Raw genomic sequence first — 13,870 nt, 5'->3', positions numbered from 1 at the left:
TCCGATCTATATGTATATTTAATTAAAAGAATAATACATATCCGATTATTTTTTAGGTATGTCCAATTGACATTTATTTCTTTTTTGCAGCGGATAAAATATTTCCATATGGGGCGCCGAAATGCGAATGATATACGCGCAATAATAAGACGTCCACAAACTGACGTGTACAAAGGTACAACACGACCTGCTGATTGTGTTGGTATATTAATAACAGGCAACATAAAAATATGGGCAATAATATTGGGAGAAAAATGCAAAACCAAGAATCAAGCTTACAAGAGATTAAACAAATTTAAAGAAAAAGTTAAATTACAAAAAAATTCGATAGCATTAATGTTGTCGAATTTTGTCACTGGTTGTTGCGTCAACATAATAAAGATAATAGATTTTGTTCTCAAATATTATTTACCGATGAAAGTTTCTTTACACGTGAAAGAATTTTTAATGCGCACAATATGCATTATTGGGCGGAAGAAAATCCATTTGTAACCCGAAATCGAAATTTCCAAGTTCGATGGAAATTAAATATTTGGGCCGGGATCATAGACGACGAACTCATTGGTTCATATGTTCTTCCAAATAGGATTACAGGTTACAATTATGTCGACTTCCTAACCGAAAACTTGCCGGATGTACTGAAAGATTTACCGTTACATATGCGTGAAACGATGTAGTTCCAACATAATGGAGCACCACCTCATTATAGCAGACGTGCGAGACATCTGTCTTTGCCAACCCTGCAGTATTATAGTATAAGTAGATATTGTATATAATATTATTTCATAATATATGTATATTACTCGATATACTGATCAAAGATTAATTAAATAAATTTATACGGATCTTTATAGACTTGAAGGAGAACTGAGCTTTGAGAGCAATATTAAAACATCGTATAAAAATATAGAAAAAGAGTTAATCGCATTAAGAAAATTGATTACTAAAACTCAACATTCCTTAAAATCATGTGTATATTTAATCTTATAATATATAATTTTATAATATCTCTAACTATTAATCTTATAATATCATATCTTTACAGTCGTGAAGTAATTAGTAACCAACAAAAATGATATTTTTGTCGGTAAAACAGACGACTTTAGCATCCTCTTAACACAATTGAATTGTTTTTATAAATGCATATTCATATTATAATCTATTATCGACTTAGTACGCATTCCTTCAGCCACTTTTACCTCAGGAATGCGCGACTTATTATTTCGATCGTATTACTATATCGTCAATACGTTATTTATTACAATTGATTAATTATGATTTATTATAACTACTATAATTTGTTAGCCTGAGTCTCCATTGGGTCAACGATTTTTCCAGATGCTTCAGACGTGTCAACAGTTGCCTGAAAAAAGAGGGAGTTTTTCTGGCGGCTGTATTCGGCGGCGGTATGCTTTACGAGTTAAGGTAAGAACAACAGGTTTAAAATCTTCTAGACTGTCACGTTTCCATTCGCGCGTTTATTATTTCTGGCATTCATTCTGATAATACAGAAGTTTCTTGCAATTTGACCAGCATTCGGTCATTCGTTGCACTTAATTGAGTGAACTGCGGTTGCACGCGCTGTGCTCCACTCACTGCACTGTAGATCGCCGTCGCTGACCACGCGCTTAAGGGATTTTTGCGCCTCCTTTTTCATGGACCGATTCGCCACACATGGTTTGTGGTTCGCGTCATGTTCCCTATCCATTAAACCCCTTTATTAATATTTTAAATGAATATTTTAATCTTGTATCGATAGTCGCGCCAGCGAGGAACGCCACACGCAGCACATAGCCGTCGCGTGCTCGCCGAGCGCGCGTCGCTCCACGCGGCGTTCACGTGACGGACGGCGTGTGTTGTTCACTCTTCCGTAGTGAATTAATAATTCGTTATTAAATTGTCTTTTAATTTATTGTAATATTGTGTTTTTAACACGCCGGACGTAACAACCGTATTTTTTTTATCACCCCTATATACTAATTAACATCCTAGCAACGGAAGTTACAAAATTTTTTTATATTTTTAACTAAATATAATATAAAATGTGTAATTTTTAATACATTAAATACTTACAAACATTCTAGTGAACTTCTTAAACTCTCCTACTGTCTACATTATGATTACAAGGAAACTTCGCAAAGTGTTAAATTCTGATCTTAACGAAATGTCTTACGCATGTTATCTAACTAGAAGAATTTAGAAAATAGCAAAATTTCACCCTTTCAAATAGTTTTGGTGCCCAAAAACTATTTAAAAGGGTGAAACCCCTTATATGTAAATTAATTTTTTTTTGTTATACCACGAAAACTATTCGAAATATTAAAAAATATTTTATACAAAAGTTTTACGACAAAATCATATGTATTCACTTATGTCAATAACATTTTTGAAAAATAATTTTAAAATAATTTTAAAAAAATTTTTTGAAAAATTTTTTTTAATGAATGCCGTAAATAAAAAGAGATGATTTTACTGTAAAACTTTTATGTATAAAACATTTTTTGATATCTTAAATAGTTTTCGAGATATAATGAAAAAAAAAAAAAATTAATTTACATATAAGGGGTGTAGTTACTTAAATAGACGAATTTAGAAAATAGCAGTTGGTGCCCAAAAACGATTTGGAGGGGTGAATACACCAACTGTTATTTTCTAAATTCGTCTATTTAAGCCATGTAAAAAGTTTCGTTATGATCAGAACACTTCGCGAGGTTCCCTTGTTAATTTATCAAGAGCGCCGGCGTGTATGTTCACTTCGCGCGCGGTATTCGACATTTTTTACTATAATTTATTATTACATCACAACAACCTCAATATAACTGTCAAAATATGCAATAATAGCCGCTCAACGAAGTAAGCATATAGTGAGATAACTAATCAATATCCCGGAAAAGCGGTAACAAATAATTTCGAGAAATGCGAGTTGTCGACTTAACATGAGTATCGCCTTTTTTTAGATAGGATTATGAAAAAAATAAATTAATCAAAGGATATTTTATGGCAACAAATATAAAGTTTAGAACATTACACATACCTAAATTTTATAAAAAAGGAGATATTTGAGGCTCATTCTCGAATAAATCCGAAAATTATTCGGGCGAATCTGGCACAGCTTCGGGCAAGCTTCAACGGTAATTACATACACCTTTTTGGGCCAAAATCGACCCTTTTTTAACATCCTCTTTTCTTACTGCGCCACGGCTTCAGCTTTTTATCCTTGCAATTTTTCACGGTTCTTGAACCTTGTATCGTGAGAGACTAACTTTACTTCCCTTCCCGAAATACGATTCTCCTCTAAGCATCGCGCGCGAGTGTAACGGGGCGTGTAACATATATTTCAAACAAGTGTTTTCTGGGAGATATACACAGCGAGTACTTACAGATCATTGTTGTAGTAATGTATAATTTCGGCTTTTTCGCATATTTAATCTTTATCGAGCAGGCTGTAAATATAAATTATTTATCGGTTTTAGCAGTTTGCAGAGCATACTTTTTGCACACAATGTGTAATAGGTCACTTACGTAATAAAAATCACACTGAATATTTTTAACACCATCTTTCTAACACATTTTTGTAAAATTGGTAAAAAGTATTGATTTTTGCCAATCATCCGGAACGTAAAATATATGTGGATTATTGTACCATTGTTTGTTGGAAGCTTTATTGGCTTTCTCAGCTTCGCCGTCTCCTCGTCCAAGCTTCTTTTAGGCCGGGATCACTTGCTCGCTCGGACGTTCCTTCTTATTTAAAGATAATTATCTTACTATATAAACAATCATTTAACAGAAGATATTTTGGATGAGAACCTTATTCGTACATTGAAATGCATATGTACTTCGTCAATTTCTTATATTAGACGCTTCGATATCGCACAATCTAATTAAAGAATTAGTATACATCAAATTGCATGCAAGTTTTCCCTATATCTTTACCATGCTATATCTTGTATAACGCAGTAATTATTATGGAAAAAAGTTCGTGAAACGCACGTGCTTCTGGGTTCTGTTATTCGCGTGACGAATAACTCCCGAAATTCCAAAAAGTTTCTTTTAGTACGCTACATAGTCGCGAATGAGTTAAACGTTTTCGATAATACATGCTCGTCCGCTACACGATCTCACAGATTACAAACCAAAAAGACGGCAACGAAAACGACGCGAGTGTTTTCTTTCGGACTTTCCAGAGGTAATGTTTAGGGGACAGGGTTGAGCATCATTTTTAACATACCACAAGGAGACGAATGGTTTTTGCCGTCTCCCTAGCCGACGACCATTCAGATAATGCTCTTAAAGACGGATATCTCTCGTGAAGCGAGCTACATAGGTACGCTGTCATGCGACTCTACCACGGAAATAAACAAAAAAATCTGGGAATATACAAATTAAATTTGATTTTAAAAATCGCAACTTAATTTTATTACTCAACAGATGTAATTTTGAAGATCAAATCAATAATCTTAAAGAAAGACCAAAAACGAATTCCGACACTACAAATAATGAATGTAGTCTGAAAAAAAGGAAATGTATGTATTTGGGATTAAAACTGTAGACTAAAAATATTTATAACTATAAAATATCAAAAATCGGTCTGCCGGAGTGCCGGCGAATGCATCCCGCTTCTTTATGGACCAATATTCGCTACGAGCCGAGCGTAGCGATTGGAGAATTGCGCGATTTCTATGACATTGTGGCGCGCCGGAGAGAGAGAGAGAGAGAAAGAGAGACTGTTAACGTAATCGAGAAAGCTTCAGCAGCTTCCGACCGAAGTTTTCGCCGCCGTCTGCGAGAAGTTCGCAAAATTTTGCCAACGAAATATTTTTGCTCGTTTCCTTTAATTTCCATAACTCATTTACCGGCCGTCAAGAAGAAAAGGAGACTCCGAGGAAGTTTGTCAATGTCTTGCTCGTCCTAGGTCGCGCAAATATTATTCTTGCTCCCAAGAAGAGTTCCTCTTCGTTGGGAAGAGTAATTAGGAGGGACAAGTTGTTTGATTATTTGCGGGATTTGCTTCAAGACCGCGTAATATGCCCTCTTCTTCGTACGCACAAGAATTCGGGAGCAGAGAGGCGAATTGAATGGCAAGATTATTTTTCTCCCTGAAATCTTTCTGCTTTAAAGAAATTCTTACTTCCAAAGTTTATTTTTCCTTCTTCTTTCCCGCGGAAAATTCTCTTCCGAAATTTTATTAGAAACTATTACCAAAAGTAGAATGTTTCGCACGTAGGGGAGGCCGGCGTTAAAAGTAACAGAGGTAAGTTGTAACAGAGCTTATATCTTTGTCAAAAAAAGAGATAACGCTATAATATTGAACGAGATAACTGTCGGTCTAATGCCGCTGCGTTAGCGCCATGATAATCGCGTCGCGCTCTGCTCGTATAGCGCACGCTGTATGTAAGGTGTCTGAGTATCACATAAGTAAATATTTCTCAAAAAAAATTTATTTCTTATATGCAGCATATTAAAAATCAAGCCATAAATGGCTAAGAATATAAGAAAAAATATAAGAAAATCGAGTTATTTTTTTATCGCGCCGATAAAATAAATTGTAATATAATGGAGCAATTTGGACATCGAATTCGGTTTCAGATCGTTAAAATACGTAAGAATATCATAGTCTAATCTTCGAATCAAACTCCGAATTAAATTTTTTTGTATGCCTGTATAATTCTTTAATCGACAATAATATTAATTACTTTCTCTATAATATTAATCTATTCATTTCTAAAAAAGGCGTGTTAAGTTGAAATTTATTGTTGTCGCTTTCCTGTGATGCTGATTGGATCTCTTATTGCACTTACCTCGTTGAACGGCTGTCATTGCATATTTTGACAGTTGTGTATATTGAGATTGATGTATGTATAATTGTAAATTATAGTAAAAAATAAAAAATGTTATAATTTGCGTGCAAAGCGCGCGTCTGTAATACTAGTGTATAAAGATTTAAGATAGTATCACTTGGACTTTTTTATTTTTAATTTGATCAATAGATTTCCTTGAAATATAACATATTACATTTGGGTTAAGATATTCTATTTTTGTGGGATTATAATTGGATTATACTTGACCAGTTATTGGTATAAAATCTTTTATACAAATAATACTCCCTAAAGTTGAATAAAATAATACATTTTTTTTAATTAAAAAATGCCATTTGAATTTTATTTTTGATTTTTTTTTTTTTGATTTGATACGATAATTTTACAAAGATGTATCTTTACTGATTGTGAGTAAAAAGAATTTTGCAGCATTGCAGCAAGACCATCATTGCATATCCTATATGTAAAAATGAGCTTCACTATTATATAATCAGTTATTCGATATTACAATAAATCTTTTGTTGATTAAATTATATTCAAAATATAAAATAATTTTTTAAAAATTATTTTATTATATTTATTAATAGAGATAATTTTATGAAAGAGTCGGAAGAAAAGATATAAAATTTAAAATACAAAATGCGCTACAACTTAGGCTGCCAACTCAGGCGTGAGGAGACTGTATCAATATTTGTTTATAATTACTAGAAAATAAATACGTTGATAAAATTAAATTTTTTTAATTTTTTAAAATATGTGGTACAAATAACAAAAATTTCCCTCCCCCTTAAGCGTCAAAATTATTAAAGGTATTAAAAAATTTTACATGCATTAGTTTATAAAGTGATTTTATAAACTAATATGTTATATTACGTTCCTTTTAATATTTACATTTATTGACACACAGAAATTCATTGAAATTAATAATAAAAATAGTAAATAATCATGCAATATATGTAAAGAATGGACGTAGTAAATGACCAAAACTACATGCGAATTTTTCTGCAAACAAAAACGCAAATGATTATTTATTAGAATATAAAAATATAATATACATTTATTATAGAATCTAAAAAATTGTATATTATATTATCTCATTCGAACTGCCAATCCAGCTCTTCGTGCAGCTTCTTCTTTATGAGAATTCACCCTGTTCAGAGACAATGACGAGAACGTGATGGTCACTGTGCCCAATATTTTTTATATCTTTTTTATTATTTTAATTTGTTTGCATTTTACGTATGTCTTTTTTGAAAGCCTCTTTATTATCTATTCATTATCTGTGCAAGTTATTACGCTAATCATATTAATGAATTAGGTGATTTTGAATTTCTAATCGCGAAAGAAACGGCAAACGTAGATTTTATAGCATATTCGATACCTCTGTTTTTACAGAATAGTTTTTTCATCAAAATGAAACTGCGATCTAGACATCTAACGCCATTAAATATTTTGTTTTCTCATTGTCAGGTCCAGAGCGTAGGTTTGAGGCTCATGCAATATGTTAAAAATACCTCCATACATTTGCATGACTGCGTCAATCTTTGCTGTTTCATTTGAATAATACTAAAAAAAAAACAGCAAATTACATTAGTTTAATTACATTTTATCAAAAAGCTGGTATAATATCTGGCGGTAGTTGGATCTTGCAAAGAAAGCGAAAAGATCGAATGAAAAACAGATGTCTCAATTAAAAGCAAAATATAAAGATAAAATAAAATTTTTCCAATAAACAAAAATAAAATATTAAAATATATTTTTTTTTGTTTATTGAAAAAATTAACGGAAGACTTGAGAGCATCTTTGAAAAAATCGCAAGGAATCCGAATTGAAGACGGTTGAATCTCAAATACGTGACTTAGAGACTTACTTAAAATATAACAAAAGCGATTTATCTTCCACAGTATTATACATATATTGTGTTGTTTGTACAACATATCCTATCTAAAAAGGTGCATGTTAAATCGATATTCGATCTATTGAAATTTCTAAAGTGTCGAAGTTTATTGTTATGGCTCTTTTCCGCGACGCTGATTGGTTCTCTCGCTGCGCTAACTTCGTAAGCGGCTGTCATTGCATTGACTTTTGACATTGTATGTATTGAGGTTGATATATAATTTCTTATCTAAAAAAGTGCATGTTAAATCGAAAGAAACAAATAAATTTTCAATACAAATGTAGAGTTGCTGCTGTTTCCTTTTAATGCAAAATTTAGTAATTTGGATATCCCACGATCAGATTATTGCTTATCGTAAAAGCACTTTTTATACCACCGGTGATTTCAAATGACGCAGATTTCAGAATAGAGTGTACAACTTGACGTAGTCAGAAGAAGGATGAATATTAATTGTTATTAATACTGTTATTGTAAATAATAATAATTACGTCAAATAATTACGTCAGTGCAAATCAGAACTCCGACAGGCATTTTTAAAAATTTGCAGCTCGCTATTGATAGTCTATAGCAGCTATTGACATTTAGTGGCAGACATTCCGGAAATTCCTATAAAAGAGTTTGTCACATCTATATAAATATTTCACATTTAATCCGACTGTATAAAAGTAATCTTCCAGAAGAATTCGGATCGAAAAATAACGGAGGAAAAGCACGGAAGTAAACTCTGTACTTTGTGTCAACGTCATTTCTCGTCATTTGTGGGGTTATAGCATTATAAGTATACATGTTATTTATAAAACATTTATATTATAAAAAATCAATTTTTATTCAAATATAAATTTATATCAATAGTCGATAATATCGATATATTTCAATTTTTCCGGGTTTCTCGGGTTTCTTGATAATTACGAAATTTGCCCAGGATTGATGGTTTTTACTTTTTAATAGTATCTCATTAATATCTCGTCGTAACAATAATGAACGGAACAAAATAAAGATGATCATCTAAAAAACGCACTGTGAACTGTTGTGAACTGTCACAATTGTCTCTAAACTGTCGAAGCCACAAATAATCTGCCACATCGAGAAATCGGTAGATTATTCACTGCTTGATACAAAGTAGATACCATACAGCGCAAAGTTCGTGGTTATGGGTTCTCGGCTTCGCGGCACCGGTGTCATACAAATTTATATTTATTAGTAAAAGTTTATTCACTAAAGTGTAACTATCTGTGATCTTTATTGTGTAAATACAAGTTGTGAATCTTAAACTTCCGTTTTGTTTTATAGAGTAACTAGCCTCGCGCGCGCTATTTAGCTGTACTTTTTACTTTTTATTATAACTTATAATTAAATATCAACCTCAATGCACGCAACTGTCAAAATATATGCAATGACAGCCGCTAACAAAGTAAGCACAGCGAGACAACCAATCAGCGTCACGGGAAAGAGCCAACAATAAATTTCGAGACTTTCGATAGATTCGACTGTCGATTTAACATGCCTTTTTTAGAACAAGTAAAAAGCGCAGTTAAATAGTGCGCGCGTCTGTAGTGCTAGTAATTTAAAAAAATACATGTGATAAAACATGTTTAGTCAATTAAAATAACAAGGCGATGTGACAAGAGAGCAAATCCTTCACGTCGTTATATCACATTCAATTGTTACTTTCGGTACGAAATCGGTCCTGAGAAAGAGCACGACATTCGTATATATATGTGTACAAAAGCATCGGGCAACAGGAAGATGGACAAACAGAAAACGATGCTTTTACCACTCGGCAAACAATCGCTGCTCTCTAGCCCGCACATCGCCGCAACATCATTCTAATCAGGGATGGGTTAAAATATATGGCACCAATGTATTTTAAAAAATATCTTTTTTTATTTATCGTGACGTTACGGCGAAATTAAATGTTCGACGCATTGTTCTCTCAATTTTCTCTCTTTATTTAGTATTCATTTATCTTATAAAATTATCTCACTTTAATTATAACATATCTTTTGTAACACAGATTTTAATTTTTAAAGCAAAGTTCTAACTGTCTGGAGTACGATAAATTACGAAAGAAAGATTACGTTTAATGATTTTGAATTTTTGTATTTACCAGGGCACCGAGACGACTTGTTTCGATCCTGATTCTGATCTCTTAAACGACAAGTATCTCGAGGATAATAACTGTGAAAGCGTGGGTAAGGCACGTCTCGCGGACCTTTCCCCACCGACGTCCGGATATCTCGAAAGAGAAATTTCCGTCTTGAATGCGATCAATTTCCGTTCGGGTCGGGGATACAGAATGTCCGGTGTCTTGCAAGGAACATTTTCCGATACTTTCCAGCGGATATGTATGTTCTTTTAACAAACCATTTGTCTGTCCTTTTGTCAAATAACGCGCAAATAGAAGTTTCAAATTATTCAAGTTTGAAATTTTAATTTATTAATAACTGATAATTAATCAAAACGATAACTTTGATAATCGAACTACTTACTATAGATAAATATCAAAGAGCAATTAAGCAAATTAAAATGTTATTTAGAGCCACTTTCTTATTGAACTGGAGTGAAGGAAGAGCAGGAAGAGACTCAATGAAAATATGAACTGTGCCCCAAAATTTGTTCCGCGAAAGGATGTGTTCTTTGAAGACCAACTCTTGGTATCGACATACTTTATCATTGTGTCAACGTAGACCAACCTCCTCTCCATTGGGTTGATCGTACAAAATGTTTGATGTCACGGAGATTACCGGGGGTGGCCAGCGTACACACCAGCGTCGACGGCACGTCGTAGTTAAGGGCGTTTCGTGGTGATCCTTTTCTCCCGGACAAATACGAGGGTCGTCTTCTCGGGGGCTCGCAAGAATGTGTCAGGGTTAGGGCTGGTAGCCGCGCGTCGGCATCAAACAATTATATGATTCACACCGATCTTCTCGATTCCCCTCCGCATGTCTAGCGTGAAGCGGCTAGCAATTTCCGTCCTGCCTGTAATATAATTCGACTCACTCTCTGTGATACAGAATGCGTGGAATGATTATTGATGGCGATATTTTCGGTCTCATAATTGTGTCAAATCTTGACACAAAGTTGAGATCAGACACTCAAAATATGTAAGATACACCTGAGATATTAAAATAAAGTGAAATCTCTTAAATAAAATCAAGAGACACAGTAGCGTCTCGCGACAAATATATTTTCGAATATATTAGTGGATTATATCTTCGTTTGTTTTAATAAATGCTATACTTATCGTATATAAGAAATCACAAATTTTAATAAATTACAGATCATGAACAATCGACATTTGTCTAACTCCATATATATCAAATTCATTTTTCATTGTGTTTCAATATTGATAAAGAGAATTACTTCCTTTCAGTATATTCAGTACTTTCACAGGTTTTCTACGCGAAAATTTGCATCACAGTTCTTTCGAGCACTCTTTATCTTTGGCAGGCATAGTAATGACCAAGTTTTCCCAAAAAAGCTGAGAAAATTGAGAAGTCATCTCAATCGAATTGTCTGTTAGTTTCGTCATTACAACTCGCATTATTCATCTTGCATCTTTAGAAACTCGAGCTACAATCGCGGGAATCTCTTGAATCTCAGACAAATGTCACTATCTCCGTTCTCTATTTCTTAATATTTCTTTTCGTTGTTATCTAAAGTCGTATGTTTATGAGATAAGTTAGTAACTAGGCTCTGCTAATTTTGAATTACGTTCCCATCATTGCGATTCCAAATGAATATCATAGAAAAGAAGGATATGTCGATAATAGCAGTGTGTGTATGAAGAAAAAAGGAGTTCTGACTATGCTCTAACATAAACAAATTTAATACATCGTTTTGTATCTTATATCTAACAAAAAGAGCTAAAAATAGGCAAGCTTGTTGCTATTATTACGGTTAGATAGTAACAGTGCCGTATATTCACTTCAGGTCTTCACTTTTATATATGTATTTACTTGGCGTCGTGCCGCTACCGCGTCGCTTGTAAATTTAAGTATATTATAATGCTTCGAAAATAACATATGTGTATATGTACATGTAAATATATATATATACACATACACAATGTTCTCTGCACTAACGAAACATGCGGTATTACAAATTATATTATATAAAAGTGCAAATATACAAACATCGCTCGAAAGGTGACGATCATTAATGTAAAATCTGAGTTATTTACAATGTACGTTCTATACATGTTGTATATGCAACTCTCGATATATATTTTACTTGCTAACACATATATGTTTCTGTACGTAGATTTATATCAAGGACATTACGTATTTCCGCATTTTTTTTCTCTTGATTCTATAAGTGATATATTAAAGATTTTTATTTTTCATTTTTACCCTGAATTTCAATTCAAATATTGCAAAGCTACTGATAATTTTATCTAAACATGTATTATGTAAAACAGCCATTTGATGTTCTAATTACAATCAGCTGCCTTGTGTTCAGATCAGACACTCAAAATATGAAATATACCTGAGATATTAAAATAAAATAAAATCTCTTATATAAAATAAGAGACATAATAGCGTCTCGCGACAAATATACACTGGTCCAAAAAATTAAAGGATCACCTGTTCTAGCCTCTAAAAATAGGCAAACTTCAAGATAGAGCAACTTCGTCAAAAATGATCATATCGAGATGTTCAAAAAAGCATTTTACAGCTTGAAATCTCTACTTTCTAAATCGGTACTTGAGAAAACGATCCTACTGATCTTTCATGGAATTACACGGATAGAAAGGGAGACCCGACGAATCTCAAAATTTTTTACGAACTTTGACAAGTTCCATGGCGCGAATAAAAAAATCGCATGCAAATGCACTTTACAGCTTTCGAAAGAGTGAATCTTTACCTTTAATTTGCTTTTTTTTTTAGCGTTGTACGATTTTTTTCACCAAGTTATTCAACATTAAAGCAAAAATGGTCCTTTTAGCTTCAATGTTGAATAACTCGGTGAAAAAAATCGTACAACGCTCAACAAACAAGCAAATTGAAGGTAAAGATTTACTCTTTTGAAAGCAGTAAACTGCATTTGTGTGCGATTTTTATTTTATGCCATAAAATCTTTTAAATTTAATACACATTTTTAGAGATTTGACGCATTTTCATTTGGACCTATATAATTCCATAAAAAATCAATAGGATGGTCTTTTAAAGTGTTGATCTGAAAAGTAGAGATTTCAATCTGTAAAATGCTTTTTTGAACATCTCGATATGATCATTTTTGACGAAGTTACACTTATTTGAAGCTTGTTTATTTCAAAATTACAGAATACATATGCCAAAAATAAAAGATCATCTTACTTTACCATCCAAAAATAGCCAAATTCAAGAATGTTACTTAGTCAAAACTGATCGTATCGAGATGATCAAAAAAGCATTTTACAGCATGGAATCTCTACTTTCCAAATTAAAGCCAAAAGGACCATTTTTGCTTTAATGTTAAATAACTCGGTGAAAAAAAATCGTACAACAACAAAAAAGCAAATTAAAGGTAAAGATTCACTCTTTCAAAAGCTGTAAAGTGCATTTGCATGCGATTTTTAATTCACGCCATGGAACTTGTCAAAGTTCATAAAAAAGAGATTCGTTGGGTCTTCTTTTCTATCCGTGTGATCCATGAAAAATTAGTAGGATCATTTTTTAAAGTACCGATTTGAAAAGTAGAGATTTCAAACTGTCAAATGCTTTTTTGAACATCTCGATACGATCATTTTTAACGAAGTTACACTCTCTTAAATTTTGCCTATTTTTGGAGGGTAGAGTACGTGATGCTTTAATTTTGTTGAGAAGTGTAGTTATTAGCTTTTCTATATTAATTTCATTATGAAAATAATGTTCAAAAAATATTAATTTAAACTACAATATGTTATCGGATATCATAGGATACCGGTAATCCATAGTACTTTTTTTACTTAGAATATTTGAGATTTCGAATAAAATATATCTTTTGAAATTATTTTTTAATATAAGATAATTATGTATTTTTAATTAATAATGTTTATACACAATTAAATAGTAACATTTTTATAATACTTTTAATATTAAAAATCTTAATTTATTAGCAAGTGAAAAATTTATTATAGATTAAATGTAATCAATATAATAGTATTTCGTGTGTGTGTGTGTGTGTGTGTGTGTGT

Source organism: Wasmannia auropunctata, unplaced genomic scaffold, assembly GCF_000956235.1.
Source record: "Wasmannia auropunctata unplaced genomic scaffold, wasmannia.A_1.0 LD336076.1, whole genome shotgun sequence".
Taxonomy (NCBI): Eukaryota; Metazoa; Arthropoda; class Insecta; order Hymenoptera; family Formicidae; genus Wasmannia; species Wasmannia auropunctata.
This window is presented reverse-complemented; position numbering follows the sequence as displayed.